The sequence below is a fragment of the Borostomias antarcticus genome (assembly GCF_949987555.1).
Source record: "Borostomias antarcticus genome assembly, chromosome: 30".
Classification (NCBI taxonomy): Eukaryota; Metazoa; Chordata; class Actinopteri; order Stomiiformes; family Stomiidae; genus Borostomias; species Borostomias antarcticus.
In genome coordinates this window covers 6,399,313-6,416,501 of record NC_140263.1, presented here as the reverse complement: position 1 = coordinate 6,416,501, position 17,189 = coordinate 6,399,313, and the positions used below count along the sequence as shown (strand labels likewise).

The 17,189-nt window shown below is 41.2% G+C and overlaps 2 long non-coding RNA genes across 2 annotated transcripts; both read right to left on the bottom strand.

The window, feature by feature from the left end:
- Window positions 1-2,414: 2,414 nt before the first annotated feature.
- Window positions 2,415-3,543, bottom strand: LOC311327183. Its single transcript, XR_014631083.1, has 3 exons — window positions 3,484-3,543; window positions 3,227-3,349; window positions 2,415-3,100 (listed from the first exon to the last, which is right to left on the bottom strand). It is a non-coding gene; the product is annotated as an uncharacterized lncRNA (long non-coding RNA).
- Window positions 3,544-10,969: 7,426 nt separating this feature from the next.
- Window positions 10,970-11,500, bottom strand: LOC311327184. The gene is made up of 3 exons (XR_014631084.1): window positions 11,378-11,500; window positions 11,166-11,295; window positions 10,970-11,046 (listed from the first exon to the last, which is right to left on the bottom strand). It is a non-coding gene; the product is annotated as an uncharacterized lncRNA (long non-coding RNA).
- Between the last annotated feature and the right edge of the window lie 5,689 nt (window positions 11,501-17,189).

Sequence of the window (17,189 nt, the reverse complement as noted above, 5' to 3'; positions counted from 1 at the left end):
CCAGCATTGAAATGGAAGCCTACTTCCCTGCAGTGTGGGAATGTGTTTCGCGTCCACCCGCATCGAGTCAGTTGATGTGCACGCCACTGCCATGCAGCTTGATCCAAAGTGTCACTGTTTCCATTTTCTAACATGGCCTCTCCAGATGGTACTCTAGGGAGATGTATGCCAGACAAGTCAGTGGTTTGTATAGAAGCTTTATCCCTCCAAATTTCTGCAGAGGGTCTCAAATCCTCTTCAAGCTTATCCTCATAATTCTCACTCTCCACAAATGTTTTACTTGTTTCTGTGTTCTTATTGATTTCGTGATCATTTTCTGAGCACGTTTCTGGCTCATTGACCCAGCCTTCCAAATCTGACTCCTCTAGGGGGCGTAACAAATCTGACTCCTCTAGGGGGCGTAACAAATCTGACTCCTCTAGGGGGCGTAATAAATCTGACTCCTCTAGGGGGCGTAATAAATCTGACTCCTCTAGGGGGCGTAACAAATCTGACTCCTCTAGGGGGCGTAACAAATCTGACTCCTCTAGGGGGCGTAATAAATCTGACTCCTCTAGGGGGCGTAATAAATCTGACTCCTCTAGGGGGCGTAACAAATCTGACTCCTCTAGGGGACGTAAGAAAGAGAGTTCCTTTTCCTGGCCAGACATTGCAGAATTAGCTCTCAGTAGGACGTCACTGTCAGAAGTGGTGCATCTTCTTACATCCTGAGGACTTTGTTGTCTTCCTCGACAATATAATGCTTTTGTTTTCAGATTGGCTTGATCCTCTTGCTTCCTCTTTAAATCCAATCTCCTTGATTCTGTTACTTTTTTAAGTCTTGGACATTTAGAAGCTGTTGCATTAGTTTCCTCCGTGCCCTCTGAAGTTTTCCTTTTCATCCTGGGAGCAAGTGAGAACGGCTCATTTTGGAATTCAATGAACAAGGGTCTCTTTATTAGCCATGAAGACCCATTAGTGAAGTATTTTCTTCTCCTTTTTGTTTCGTATAATCTGTTCGTAAAAATGTTGGAGTTCAAAGTTCTCAATTTGTGTCGCTACCTATCTATCTATCTATCTATCTATCTACCTATCTATCTATCTATCTATCTACCTACCTATCTATCTATCTATCTATCTATCTCTCTCTCTACCTACCTATCTATCTCTCTCTCTCTCTCTACCTATCTATCTACCTATCTATCTATCTACCTATCTATCTATCTATCTACCTATCTATCTATCTATCTACCTATCTATCTACCTATCTATCTATCTATCTATCTACCTATCTATCTATCTATCTACCTATCTATCTACCTATCTATCTATCTATCTACCTATCTATCTATCTATCTACCTATCTATCTACCTATCTATCTATCTACCTATCTATCTATCTATGCCCCACTGATCATGTTCGTAGCTACATAAGCAAGAATGCAGCAGAACAAGTTTAAATCCTCAATGAATAATCTCACCAGTGGCGAGCTGCTGCTTGTTATTAAGAGGAGATAATCCAGCTGAGCAGGAAGCTTTAAGGTTCCTAGGCAACTAGACCAGATAACGTTAGCTTGTGGGTTAACCTATACTTCCGGTTTGATATGATAAGTTAGCAGCTAGGCTAACTAGTCAGCTTCACTGTTACCTCTGAAATACTGCAGGTCCCTCTGCCTCCAAAACACAGCGTAGGGTTATTAAACAAAAACAAAAACTTAAAAAATAAAATACAGCAAAGCTGAGCCCCCCAAAAACGTCGGATTAGTTTTATTTACTAGTTGAATGCCCATCGAGATCAACGACCACAACTATCTGCTCATTTCCACCACCGGTCTGAAAACATGCTGCTCCTCTTCTTCGTCCCTCTCGGGTTTCCTGAGCAGTGAAGAACTAGCGCCCCCCAGAGGACTGGAGGGAAAACGCTCTCTACTTCCCCTCAAGAGTCAGTGGAGATATGTGTGTAGCAAGCCTCAGATTGCTCTGCACACACAGTAATACATTAGAAAGACAATAAACATAAAAAGTGCCAAGGTTTATTAATAATACATAATTGTTGAGCAGGTCACAACATATAAGTACTTAGGAGTCCACTTTGACCACCAATTACAGTGGGCGCACCACGTATGCATGTTCACGTGTTAGTCAACTAATGCACTTTCTACGAACACTCAGGGTTCACGGTGTGGACAATAATGTAATGTTTTATAGAGCAGCCATTGAATCAATCATTTGCTATGGCATCACAACATGGTATGGCAAACTGTCTGTCAAGCTCAAATCACAACTGCTTAGCTTGGTAAATATGGCAGCTAAAATAACAGGCATGAAGCCCCCGCCCCGATATTTGATGAGACAATGAGGAGGCAGGAGTCAGGACCTCAACATTGTTGAGGTAATTGTAAAATATATTAAACACATTTTATTAATATTCAGAAAATAAGTATGCTTAAAGCCACGTTCAATAAAATGAAAATGAGAACAAAGGAAAATCAACAAATGAAATTCAAAATGAAATTAGATAAGACGATGCCCTCTCAGCTATGGCACGTCTTGGCACTTCGCATGCCAACATGGATTAAGCGTTTGTTACACGTGACAGACATCGACTCTGATCAACAATTCAGACCAAACAGGTGAAAAGACACTGAGAAGTGTGCTGCCGACCCACGCAAGGTCATGGTTTCCATGTGTTAGACAGGATGACACATGAATATAAAAGGCATGAAAACTTCACACAACCTGCTGGACTTTAGGACCAGACTGCTTTAAGGGTCCAAGCGGGATCCAATGTTCTCTGTGAGAAGTGGAATCATTTTCTTTTCTTTTTACACTTCAACATATTATCAGATGATAAAAACAGAACCATTTTTGGACAGAACCAAACAGTGCATTGTCCTTCAGATGTTCAGATGGAATGATACCAAGAAAAAAATTACAAAACGTCTTTTTCATCAGCTAGTATCTGACTGTGGGCTTAGATCAGAACTATGGAATCCATCGTTTGCTCACAACAGTCAGATGCTTTCAGATTTGCGAGCGCCCAGGAGGAAGGCACACAAGCCTTCTGAGTGTGGTGATGTGCAGCTCCACAGCAGATCTTCACAGACCAAGCAGACCTCACCTTGAAGACCAAGACATGGGAAGAAGATGTGTTTTTCTTTCCAATTATATATTCTCACAAATTTCACTTGACCAGTGATAGATTTCCAAACTGTAGCGTGTCTCAAGGTGCAAACTCACCACTGACCTCTCAGGAGGGCCTTCATCATTCAGGATGGAACATTCTAGCAGATCTGGCAGATGAGATGGACGTTTGAGTAGAATTGCTGAAGTCTACTGTGGTGTAGAAGTGGGGCTTCACAGACACTTTCTGCAGGGGAAAAATGAACATTTTTATTTTTAAATAAGCAGTTCTGGCATTAAAATCTTCAAAATGGCTCTAATACACATTTCACTTGACCAGAGATAGATTTCCCAGTTGTAGAGTTGAGGGGGCATACTCACCACCTACTGCACCACCTTGGTATGGCCTGGTGGCCTCACACAGGATCACACACATCTGGAAAGAAAAGCAAGGGAACAATCAGGGAAACACATCAGTTCAATAAACCAAAACAATCCATTATGTTTAAGTGATTACTAATGAAGTATTAATTGACCTTACCAGGATGGTGATGCTAGTGTTCCTGTTCTGGAACGTCTCTCTGTGGACGTGGCCCTGATTGAACAGCAGGGGGCTGCATCCTCACAGAGGCCAACAACCTTCTCCATGGAAAACAACAAGCATGACCAGCATCAGTCAAATACACACACTTGCCATTGGTTGAATGTTGACATTTCTATATTCAGCAATCAGCTGCATGATATCCTCCACCAAAGATCATCCAAAGCATTAGTTGACTTCTTCATTTCAGAACGCGATTATGACTGTTCATCTCAGTTATTACTTACATGGTGTCCAAAAGGCAAAGGCCTCTCTGGTCTGTGTCTGAGGGCATCTTGGAAAATCAGGTAGTGTTGCATAGCAACAGTAATGTCCAAGGCCAATTTTAGCCACTTGATGGACATTTTATATAACCATTAAAATAAATGGTTGACAAAATATATTTTATGAAACAAAACAAAAAAGGAAAAGTAGAATAAAAAAACTAATTTGAAGGTGGCAAGTCGAGCTTATAAAAACAGTCAATGTACCGATGGCCATAATAATATTAAAACTTTTTCAATGTTTCAGCTCTGATATTTTCAAAGTTAGAATATCATCATTAGTGAATTGGAGGCAAAGGGAAGCTGCAAAGTCCACCACTGAACAGCTGAGCTCTTATAGTAGGTGTTGTTCTCATAGCTAAACTATATTACTTTCTGTGAGACATTCTACTGAAAACAGAAAAAGCTCTCCCCCTTCCCCGTACCTACACTATCTTGGTGATCTTGATGGCTCCAGTACCTTTGTTCTTTAAAACAGTGAAACTGAAGACGGCTTTCTGACTGCACTTTGGTGAGTTTGAGCCACCTGATAGTCAGTTTGCATCGTAGGCATAGAAATTATATGAAATATTATATATGTTGTCATCCCCAATGGACAGCTTATTATATAGATGCCAAATAACTGGACTGTTCCTTAGAATGCAACTTCCAAGCCCACAATGACACAATACAACAATATGTTAATCAAAATATTGATGTGTTACTTGAAAAATTGCTGGCCAATAGACTATATTGACTGATATGTTGTGGGACGCACTTTTGTGATGTAGAATTACATGGTAACGTTTGTGAATGTTACCTTAAATCAGCATGTTTTGTTCAACTTCATGACTACTTTCTCTGTCTAATTCAGCAATTAGCTTTTGTTAATGGCTGGTCCAAGCCTAGCTCCACTGATTCCATGTCTTTTCCTTCCGTGGTTGGGTTGCTTGGATCTAAAACTCTTTTTACTTTGCCTCGGGCCAATGGTCCTTTCTGCTTTTACTGCTGTAGTGCTTTTAACAAAGTCAGTCTTTGTTGTTTGTCCAAAGATGGAAGCCATTCCCAAGTACGTTTGCTCTTGAACGTGACCATGCTTTCAAGCGCAATGCTAACCGCATTTATCTTAGCTTTGTGCAGACGTTCTACTCCTCCTAAATCCTTGCTAAAGCTAACATCCATCTTCAACACTGGTTCTAGATCCTCTGGCTGCATGCTACGACATACCATCCGAAAACTAGCCAACAGCAATTCAGCAATCTGGACTGTCAACTCATAAAAATCTGAGTCTGTCCACATGGTGAGTCTGTCAAACACCAAATCCTTGGGAACCTCAATGTCATCATATAGGCAAGCCCGTCCTTCCACCAAGTCTCTGCTGTCTTCTTGCCATTCCTTCAGTTTGGTCACCAGGATTTCATATCTGACCTCCATCTCTAGCAGGGTTCCTTTGGAAGTAAAGGCTTTCAGTAAAGGATTGATGACAAGCTTAGAAATCAGACCTAGAGCTCTGATTCCTGCTTTGAAGTGTGGAACCTCCAAATCACCAGCAACTTCTGCAAGATGACCACCGTCGTCCACATGGTCTCTGGTAAACTCACACAAGTCATCCAGTATGCTGTAGATCCCTGCTGCATCGTGAAACAACCTGTCAATTCTACAATCTCTGGGTGAAGTCAGAGGCACATCATCAAACTCTCCGTTGTCAATCAAAAAGTTCTTAAACGTCACTGGTTCACCATCCTTTGTGAATCCTTGTTTTTGGACAGCATCTCTCACATTCCTGACCAAAAGCATAGCTCCAGAATCCAATCTGTCCCCCTCTAAATTATAAGATCCTACTTGTCTTTCTTCAAACACAATCTTATCCCAGAGTAAAAGTGTTGTCCTTGCCTGGTGAGCAAAGCCATCAATCAAATGTAAGCCACAGAAGAGCTTGTTAGCCAGGGCCACCACTGTCTTTCCAGAGTCACTCAGGCCACCATATTCCTTGACCATCAGCGGTAGGATTTCTGATCTGTATTCGGTGAGGATTTGTTTGAAACCATCCTCAGAGGCAGTCCCTTCCCTGAACATACTCGCTAATCTGGAAATCATCTCCCCCGGCTTTACATCATCACCCAAAATGTCTTCGATCCCTTTCTTGCACATGTGTAGTTGATTGAGTCTGTGATTGATTGAGTCTGAGGGGTTCTCTGCATCCCAATGGTGCAAATCAGGCTCCTCCTTGATGTGAATGTCAATAGGCCAGTTTTCTTGGACAAATGTATAATCTCCATCAGTAGATACGGTATTTTCAGTCTGAATAGGCATTATGCATTCAGCTTGCTGAGGAAATGTAGCACCCTCTTTGTTTGTTGGCTCTGACTTTATCTCCCTATCGCATTCCACTGTCTCTACGGGCAATACATCTACAATCTGTTGTACTTGACTGTAAGGTTTGGCATATGGATGCTCTTGGGAAATGCATGACCAAGGCTCAATGGTGAGGGGGAGTTCCTCACAATTCTGCATTCTCAGCTTGGCTTGTTCTTCTTGCTTCCTTTTTAAATCCAATCTCCTTGTTTCTGTTACTTTTTTAATTCTTGGACATTCTGAAGCTGGTGCATTAGTTTCCTCCATGTCCTCAAAGGTTTTCCTTTTCTTCCTGGGAGCAAGTGAGAACGGCTCCATTTGGAATTCCATGAACAAGGCTTTCTGCCATGAGGATCCATTAGCGAAGTATTTTCTTTTGGTTTTTGCTTCGTATAACCTGCCCATAAAAATGTCACACACTTCAGGGTTCTCAATGGCAAGTTCAAAATTGTGCTTCAAAAGACCAAACATGATTTGCTTGGGGACTCCACACACATATTTGGTAAAATTAGCTACTTCCATCATTACACCCTTGGTCAATAAAGACGAGTCTAGCTTTTGTCCTGCCCAACCCTTTGAGTTGAGTCTAAGGTCCAGACCAATTTCCCAACACAAGGGGTAGAGGTCTCTCATTGTCTCAGTCAGGGATTGGCCCTCAGCAGATCTGGGCACTGTTTCATCACTGCATAATGTTCCATCCATCTTAGTAGGGGAGGCAGATTCTGTCTTGACATGCTGTGGTCTGGAAGTTTCTGGAAAACTGTCTGTCCGGGTCAACGTTGCACTCATTTTAATTGTATTCAGATCAGGAAGATCAAACAATGAACGTAAAAATTCTGGTGTATCTCTTTTCTTTTTTATCAAGTCTCTTACTCTCACCATGACACGACTTGCAAACACATACCGTTGTTGGTCATTTTCCAAACCAACATCAAAGTTATTTTCTAGGATACTACAAATTAAATGCATTTGAGCTTTACCAACATCTTTGGAAAAATCTGAGATGTCAAGCATTACACCATTTGTCAAGGAGCTCAAATCTAGCTTTTGCTTTTTACAAGATCCAGCATTGAAATGGAAGCCTACTTCCCTGCAGTGTGGGAATGTGTTTCGTGTCAAACCGTTTCGAGTCAGTTGATGTGCACGCCACTGCCATGCAGTTTGATCCAAAGTGTCACTGTTTCCATTTTCTAACATGGTCTCTCCAGATGGTCCTCTAGGGAGATGCATGTCAGAGGTTTGTATAGAAGCTTTATCCCTCCAAATGTCTGCAGAGGTTTTCAAATGCTCTTCAAGCTTATCCTCATAATTCTCACTCTCCACAAATGTTTTACTTGTTTCCGTTTTCATCTTGATTTCTTGATCATTTTCTGAGCATGTGGCTGGCTCATTGACCCAGCCTTCCAAATCTGACTCCTCCAGAGTTAATAACAAATCTGACTCCTCTAGGGGACACTCCAAATCTGACTCCTCTAGGGGACATAAGAAAGAGAGTTCGTTTTCCTGGCCAGACATTGCAGAATTAGCTCTCAGTAGGACGTCACTGTCAGAAGTGGTGCATCTTCTGACATCCTGAGGACTTTGTTGTCTTCCTGGACAATATAATGCTTTTGTTTCCAGCTTGGCTTGTTCCTCTTGTTTCCTCTTTAAATCCAATCTCCTTGATTCTGTTACTTTTTTAATTCTTGGACATTTAGAAGCTGTTGCATTAGTTTCCTCCGTTCCCTCTGAAGTTTTCCTTTTCATCCTGGGAGCAAGTGAGAACGGCTTCTGTTGAAATTCAATGAACAAGGTTTTCCGGCCTGAAGACCCAGTGAAATATTTTCTTCTTGTTTTTGCTTCGTACAATCTGGCCATACAAATTTCAGACTGATCAAGGGTCTCAATGTCAAGATCAAAATTGTGTTTCAAAAGATCAAACATGATTTGCTTTTGGACTCCACACACATATTTGGTAAAGTTAGCTACTTCAATCATCACACCATTGGTCAGTAAAGATGGGTCTAGCTTCTGTTCTGCCCACTTTGATTTTAGTCCAAGGTCCAGACCAACTTCCCAACACAAGGGGTAGAGGTCTCTCATTGTCTCAGTCAGGGATTGGCCCTCAGCAGGTCTGGGCACTGTTTCATCACTGTATAATGTTCCATCCATCTTAGTAGAGGAGGCAGGTTCTGTCTTGACATGCTGTGGTCTGGAAGTTTCTGGAAAACTGTCATTCTGGCCAAACTTCCTTCTTCTTGTATTCAGGTCAGGAAGATCAAACAATGCACCTAAAAATTCTGGTGTATCTTTTTTCTTTTTCATCAAGTCTTTTACTCTCACCAGGACACGACATGCGAACTCATACCGTTGTTGGTCATTTTCCAAACCAAAGTTAAAGTTATTTTCTAGGATACTGAAAATGAAATGTATTTGAGCTTTACCAACATCTTTGGAAAAATCTGAGATGTCAAGCATTACACCGTTTGTCAAGGAGCTCAAATCTAGCTTTTGCTTTGTACTAGAACCAGCATTGAAATCTAAACCTACTTCCCTGCTATTTGGGAACGTGACTTGTTTGGAGTCCTGTGACCTGTTTCGAGTGGACTGATGTGCACGCCACTGCCACGCCATTTCATCCAAAATGTCACCACTTGTATTTCCCAGCATGCTCTCTCCAGATGGGGTTCTACTGGGTTGAGTCCAAATACCTGCAGAGTTTCTCTTATCTTCTTCCATATTTACATCCATTTAAAAACTGAACTGCCTCAACAATATCCAAGGCTTTTAAGATTTGGTGTCTATCAAAATAATAATCAAACAGCTCTATTTGTTTCCATACTCAAATCACATGTTTTATCACAGGCTATCACCTAACACCTTGGGCTGCCAGAGCTATCAGAGGACTGAAACATCACCAAGAGTCACATGAAGGATTGAGTAACACAGCTGTGTTGGTTCAAAGAACAAAAGAAGTGGATCTGAGCTATTCAACACTGAAAAGGCCCTAACCCTAACCCTTCACCTTTGTCGAACCTGTGTCAATCAATCAATCAAAGCTACAGTAGTGCTAGATAAGCATCTACAGTAGCTAAGTTAGCTAGTAGCTAGTACAGTTACCAGGATAGCTAGTAGTTATGGCTTCCTACATTTAGCAAGAATGCTCTCAACCAACAAGCAAAATCTGCAACACTTGCATTGCATAAGCTTTCCAGATCTAAAGCTTATTATTGAGAAAATAAGGACAGAACACATTCCCTCTTATCAGCTGAGTTACCTGGACAGCTGTAGTTTATACTTCCTGTTAGCTCTGCTAGCAGTTAACTAGCCTCAGTGTTACCTCTTGGTGGTGGTGTGTGAAATACTGCATGTCCCTCTGCCTCCAAAACACGTAGCCAAGTAAAAAAGAAAGAAAGCCGAGTCTTTTCCCCCGGATCCTTAGAGATTATGCACTCAATCTACACTGAGATCAGGAGGCAAAACATTCCTGTAACCTTCAGATGCGGTGGAGGTGCTATCGCCCCCTACAGACCGGAGGGTGCAACAACAGGGCTTTAGACAGATCCAAGATTCAAGATCTGTTTTGATTGATCATGTTCATGGTTCACACATGCTAGTAATTTGACTAGGATAATAGCACGCTGATGGAGACGACACAGGACAGTTTACAGGACAGGACAGGGTACAGGACAGGACAGGGTACAGGACAGGACAGTGCAAATAACATGCAAAACAAAAAAACAGTGCAAATACAAAATATGCTGCAAACAAAATACGGTGCAATACAAAATATAATACTGTTAAAAACCTTTTAAAGTAATATCATAAATGCGTTCACCATAACTGTGTATATGGCTGAAGAGAACGATTCAGTTATGAGAGTGACATGATGCAGAACAAACATTTTATTAGAATAAGCCACAGATTTTCAAGCGTTCAACCAGTTTTATCTGTAGTTTTATTTAAATACAATGATCAAACAGAAGAAAAAAAATATTGAACACATTTTATTTATATTCAGAAAATAAGTGCTTAAATTAATGTTCAATAAAATGAAAATGAGAACTGAAATTAGATCAGACTACACCCTCTCAGATATCGCTCGTTTTAGCACTCCATATGCCAACATGGATTAAGCCTTTATTACATGTGACAGACATCGACTCTGATCAACAATTCAGACCAAACAGGTGAATAGACTCAGAAGTGTGCAGTTGAAAGAGAAAGAGAGAGAGAGAGAGAGAGAGAGAAAGAGAGAGAGAGAGAGAGAGAGAAAGAGAGAGAGAGAGAGAGAGAGAGAGAGAGAAAGAGAGAGAGAGAGAACCTGCTGGACTTTAGGTTCAGATTGTTTTAAGGGTTCTAGTGGGATGGAATGTTCTCTGTGAGAAGTAGAATTGTTTCTTCTTTTTTCTTTTTACACTTCAACATATTATCAGATGATAAAAACAGAACCATTTTTGGACAGAACCAAACAGAGCATCGTCCTTCAGATGTTCAGATGGAATGATACCAAGAAAAAAAATATAAAAAACCCTCTGCTTTTTCATCTGTGTATCTGAAAGTGGGCTCAAGATCAGACCAGAATTATACAATCCATCATTTGAGATGATCGGTGCCGTTGTGTTGTGGGTCAAATATACTGTCCATCTTGCTCACAACAGTCGGATGCTTTCAGATTTGCGAGCGCCCAGGAGGAAGCACACAAGCCTTTTGAGTGTGGTGATGTGCAGCTCCACAGCAGATCTTCACAGACCAAGCAGACCTCACCTTGAAGACCAAGACATGGGAAGAAGATGTGTTTTTCTTTCCAATTATATATTCTCACAAATTTCACTTGACCAGTGATAGATTTCCAAACTGTAGCGTGTCTCAAGGTGCAAACTCACCACTGACCTCTCAGGAGGGCCTTCATCATTCAGGATGGAACATTCTAGCAGATCTGGCAGATGAGATGGAGGTTTGAGTAGAATTGCTGAAGTCTACTGTGGTGTAGAAGTGAAGCTTCACAGACACTTTCTGCAGGGGAAAAAGGAACACATTTTTAAATAAGCAGTTCTGGCTTAACTTATTTGACTAATGAAGTATTAATTGACCTTACCAGGATGGTGGTTAGTGTTCCTGTTCTGGAACGTCTCTCTGTGGACGTGGCCCTGATTGAACAGCAGGGGGCTGCAGCCTCACAGAGGCCAACAACCTTCTCCATGGAAAACAAACAATCATGACCAGCATCAGTAAAATACACACACACTTGCCTTTTGTTGAATGTTGACATTTCTATATTCAGCAATCAGCCGTGTGATATCCTCCACCAAAGATCATCCAAAGCATTAGTTGACTTCTACATTTCAGAACGTGATTATGACTGTTAATCTCAGTTATTACTTACATGGTGTCCAAAAGGCAAAGGCCTCTCTGGTCTGTGTCTGAGGGCATCTTGGAAAATCAGGTAGTGTTGCATAGCAACAGTAATGTCCAAGGCCAATTTTAGCCACTTGATGGACATTTTATATAACCATTAAAATAAATGGTTGACAAAATATATTTTATGAAACAAAACAAAACAAAAAAGGAAAAGTAGAATAAAAAAAACTCATTTGAGGGTGGCAAGTCGAGCTTATAAAAACAGTCAATGTACCGATGACCATAATAATATTAAAACTTTTTCAATGTCTCAGCTCTGATATTTTCAAAGTCAAAATATCATTAGTGAATTGGAGGCAAAGGGAAGCTGCAAAGTCCACCATTGAACAGCTGAGCTCTTATAGTAGGTGTTGTTCTCATAGCTGAACTATATTACTTTCTGTGAGACATTCTACTGAAAACAGAAAAAGCTCTCCCCCTTCCCCATACCTACACTATCTGGGTGATCTTGATGGCTCCAGTACTTTTGTTCTTTAAAACAGTGGAACTGAAGATGGCTTTCTGACTGCACTTTGGTGAGTTTGAGCCAGTTGCTAGTCAGTTTGTATCGTAGGCATAGAAGGGGTTCTCTGCATCCCAATGGTGCAAATCATCAGGCTCCTCCTTCATGTAAATGTCAGTAGGCCATTCTTGGATAAATATATCATCTCTATTAGTGTGCACAGTGTGTTCAGTCTGAAGAGGCATTATACCTTCAGCTTGCAGATGAGACACTTGTGTTGCATCATCTTGAGGTGGGATCTTGGAGTTCACATCAAGGACTTCGCCCAATTTCGTGCAGCGCGCAAAGTCTTCACTTTTCCATCCATGCGTCCAGTTTTCCCTCCATCCTTGGTGATCTGCAGCTTGCTGAGATTGATCCTCTGTAGAGATGACTGATGAGTCTTCTACCTTTATTTCCCTAGGAAGTTCCACATGTAAAGTCTCATGTTTGATTTCTTTCAAAGCAAGGGTTTCACCGTCACATTTCTGAATATCTAGAGCTTGTGTAGAATCTGTTGGCTCTGACTTTATTTCCCTATCGCATTCCACTGTTTCTGCTGTAAATAAATCGAAATTCTGTTTGGCTATTTGACTGTAAGGTTGGGCATATGAATGCTCTTGGGAAACGCATGACCAAGGCTCAATGGTAACGAGAAGTTTGTCCTCACAATTCTGAATTCTCAGTTTGGCTCTTTCCTCTTGTTTCCTCTTTAAATCCAATCTCCTTGATTCTGTTACTTTTTTAAGTCTTGGACATTTAGAAGCTGTTGCATTAGTTTCCTCTGTGCCCTCTGAAGTTTTCCTTTTCATCCTGGGAGAAAGTGAGAACGGCTCATTTTGGAATTTAATTAACAAGGCTCCCTTTATTCGCCATGTAGACGATTGAGATAAGTATTTTCTTCTCATTCTTACGTCCTGTAATCTGCTCATAAAAATGTCAGACACTTCAAGATTTTCTATATCAAGATCAAAATTGTGCTTCAAAAGATCAAACATGATTTGCTTTGGGACTCCACACACATATTTGGTGAAGTTAGCTACTTCAATCATCACACCCTTGGTCAGTAAAGATGGGTCTAGCTTCTGTCCTGCCCAACACTTTGATTTTAGTCTAAGGTCCAGACCAACTTCCCAACACAAGGGGTAGAGGTCTCTCATTGTCTCAGTCAGGGATTGGCCCTCAGCAGGTCTGGGCACTGTTTCATCACTGCATAATGTTCCATCCATCTTAGTAGGGGAGGCAGGTTCTGTCTTGACATACTGTGGTCTTGAAGTTTCTGGAAAACTGTCATTCTGGCTCAACTTCCTTCTTTTTGTATTCAGGTCAGGAAGATCAAACAATGAACCTAAAAATTCTGGTGTATCTTTTTTCTTTTTCATCAAGTCTTTTACTCTCACCAGGGCACGATTTGCGAACACACACCGTTGCTGATCATTTTCCAAACCAACATCAAAGTTATTTTCTAGGATACTACAAATGAAATGCCTTTGAGTTTTACCAACATCTGTGGAAAAGTCTGAGATGTCAAGCATTACACTATTTGTCAAGGAGCTCAAATCTAGCTTTTGCTTCTTACTAGATCCAGCATTGAAATGGAAGCCTACTTCCCTGCAGTGTGGGAATGTGTTTCGCGTCCACCCGCATCGAGTCAGTTGATGTGCACGCCACTGCCATGCAGTTTTATCCAAAGTGTCACTGTTTCCATTTTCTAACATGGCCTCTCCAGATGGTACTCTAGGGAGATGTATGTCAGAAAAGTCAGTGGTTTGTATAGAAGCTTTATCCCTCCAAATTTCTGCAGAGGGTCTCAAATCCTCTTCAAGCTTATCCTCATAATTCTCACTCTCCACAAATGTTTTACTTGTTTCTGTGTTCTTATTGATTTCGTGATCATTTTCTGAGCACGTTTCTGGCTCATTGACCCAGCCTTCCAAATCTGACTCCTCTAGGGGGCGTAACAAATCTGACTCCTCTAGGGGGCGTAACAAATCTGACTCCTCTAGGGGACGTAACAAATCTGACTCCTCTAGGGGGCGTAATAAATCTGACTCCTCTAGGGGGCGTAACAAATCTGACTCCTCTAGGGGGCGTAACAAATCTGACTCCTCTAGGGGGCGTAATAAATCTGACTCCTCTAGGGGGCGTAACAAATCTGACTCCTCTAGGGGGCGTAACAAATCTGACTCCTCTAGGGGGCGTAACAAATCTGACTCCTCTAGGGGGCGTAACAAATCTGACTCCTCTAGGGGGCGTAACAAATCTGACTCCTCTAGGGGACGTAAGAAAGAGAGTTCCTTTTCCTGGCCAGACATTGCAGAATTAGCTCTCAGTAGGACGTCACTGTCAGAAGTGGTGCATCTTCTTACATCCTGAGGACTTTGTTGTCTTCCTCGACAATATAATGCTTTTGTTTTCAGATTGGCTTGATCCTCTTGCTTCCTCTTTAAATCCAATCTCATTGATTCTGTTACTTTTTTAAGTCTTGGACATTTAGAAGCTGTTGCGTTAGTTTCCTCCGTGCCCTCTGAAGTTTTCCTTTTCATCCTGGGAGCAAGTGAGAACGGCTTCTGTTGAAATGCAATGAACAAGGGTCTCTTTATTAGCCATGAAGACCCATTAGTGAAGTATTTTCTTCTCCTTTTTGTTTCGTATAATCTGTTCGTAAAAATGTTGGAGAGTTCAAAGTTCTCAATTTGTGTCTCTATCTATCTATCTATCTATCTAGCCATCTATCCATCTATCTATCTATCTACCTATCTATCTATCTATCTATCTATCTACCTACCTACCTACCTATCTATCTATCTATCTATCTATCTATCTCTCTCTCTATCCATCTATCTATCTATCTATCTATCTATCTCTCTCTCTCTCTCTCTCTCTCTGCCCCACTGACCATGTTCATAGCTAGCGTAGCTACATAAGCAAGAATGCAGCAAAACAAGTTTAAAGCCTCAATGAATGAATAAGCTCACCAGTGGAGAGATACTGCTTGTTATTAAGAAAAGGAGATAATCCAGCTGAGCAGCTTTAACGTGATCTAATTTGATCACCTAGGTAACTAGACAGATAACGTTATCTTGTGGGTTAACCTGTACTTCCGGGTTGATATGATAAGTTAGTAGCTAAGCTAACTAGAGATATGATAAGTGAGTAGCTAGGCTAACTAGGCTAACTAGGCTAACCAGGCTAACTAAAGCTTCAGTGTTACCTCTTGGTGGTGTGTAATACTTCAGGTCCCTCTGCCTCCAAAACACAGCGTAGGGATATTAAACAAAAATAAAATTTACAGCAAAGCCGAGCTCCCCAAAAACGTCGGATTAGTTTTATTTACTAGTTTAATGCAACAACCACAACTATCTGCTCACTTCCACCACTGGTCTGAAACATGCTGCTCCTCTTCCTCGTCCCTCTCGGGTTTCCTGAGCAGTGAAGAACTAGCGCCCCCCAGAGGACTGGAGGGAAAACGCTCTCTACGATCCCCCTCAAGAGGCAGTGGAGATGTGAGTAGTAAGCCTCAGATTGCTCTGCACACACAGTAATACATTAGAAAGACAAGAAACATTAAAAAGTGCCAAGGTTTGTTAAGAATACATAATTGTTGAGCAGGTCACAACATATAAGTACTTAGGAGTCCACTTTGACCACCAATTACAGTGGGCGCTCCACGTATGTATGTTCACGTGTTAGTCAACGAATGCACTTTCTACGAACACTCAGGGTTCACGGTGTGGACAATAATGTAATGTTTTATAGAGCAGCCATTGAATCAATCATTTGCTATGGCATCACAACATGGCATGGCAACCTGTCTGTCAAGCTCAAATCACAACTGCTTAGCTTGGTAAATAGGGCAGCTAAAATAACAGGCATGACGCCCCCGCCCCGATATATGATGAGACAATGAGGAGGCAGGAGTCAGGACCTCAACATTGTTGAGGTAATTGTAAAATATATTAAACACATTTTATTAATATTCAGAAAATAAGTATGCTTAAATCCACGTTCTATAAAATGAAAATGAGAACAAATGAAAATCAACAAATGAAATTCAAAATGAAATTAGATAAGACGATGCCCTCTCAGCTATGGCTCGTCTTGGCACTTCGCATGCCAACATGGATTAAGCGTTTGTTACACGTGACAGACATCGACTCTGATCAACAATTCAGACCAAACAGGTGAAAAGACTGAGAAGTGTGCTGTCGACCCACGTAAGGTCATGGTTTCCATGTGTTAGACAGGATGACACATGAATATAAAAGGCATGAAAACTTCACACAACCTGCTGGACTTTAGGTTCAGATTGTTTTAAGGGTCCAAGCGGGATGCAATGTTCTCTGTGAGAAGTGGAATCATTTTTTTTTTCTTTTTACACTTCAACATATTATCAGATGATAAAAACAGAACCATTTTTGGACAGAACCAAACAGTGCGTCGTCCTTCAGATGTTCAGATGGAATGATACCAAGAAAAAAATTACAAAACGTCTTTTTCATCAGCTAGTATCTGACTGTGGGCTTAGATCAGAACTATGGAATCCATCATTTGCTCACAACAGTCAGATGCTTTGAGATTTCCGAGCGCCCAGGAGGAAGGCACACAAGCCTTTTGGGTGTGGTGATGTGCAGCTCCACAGCAGATCTTCACAGACCGCACCAAGCAGACCTCACCTTGAAGACCAAGACATGGGAAGAAGATGTGTTTTTCTTTCCAATTATATATTCTCACAAATTTCACTTGACCAGTGATAGATTTCCAAACTGTAGCGTGTCTCAAGGTGCAAACTCACCACTGACCTCTCAGGAAGGCCTTCATCATTCAGGATGGAACATTCTAGCAGATCTGGCAGATGAGATGGAAGTTTGAGTAGAATTGCTGAAGTCTACTGTGGTGTAGAAGTGAAGCTTCACAGACACTTTCTGCAGGGCAACAAGGAACACATTTTTATTTTTTAAATAAGCAGTTCTGGCATGTAAAATCTTCAAAATGGCTCTAATACACA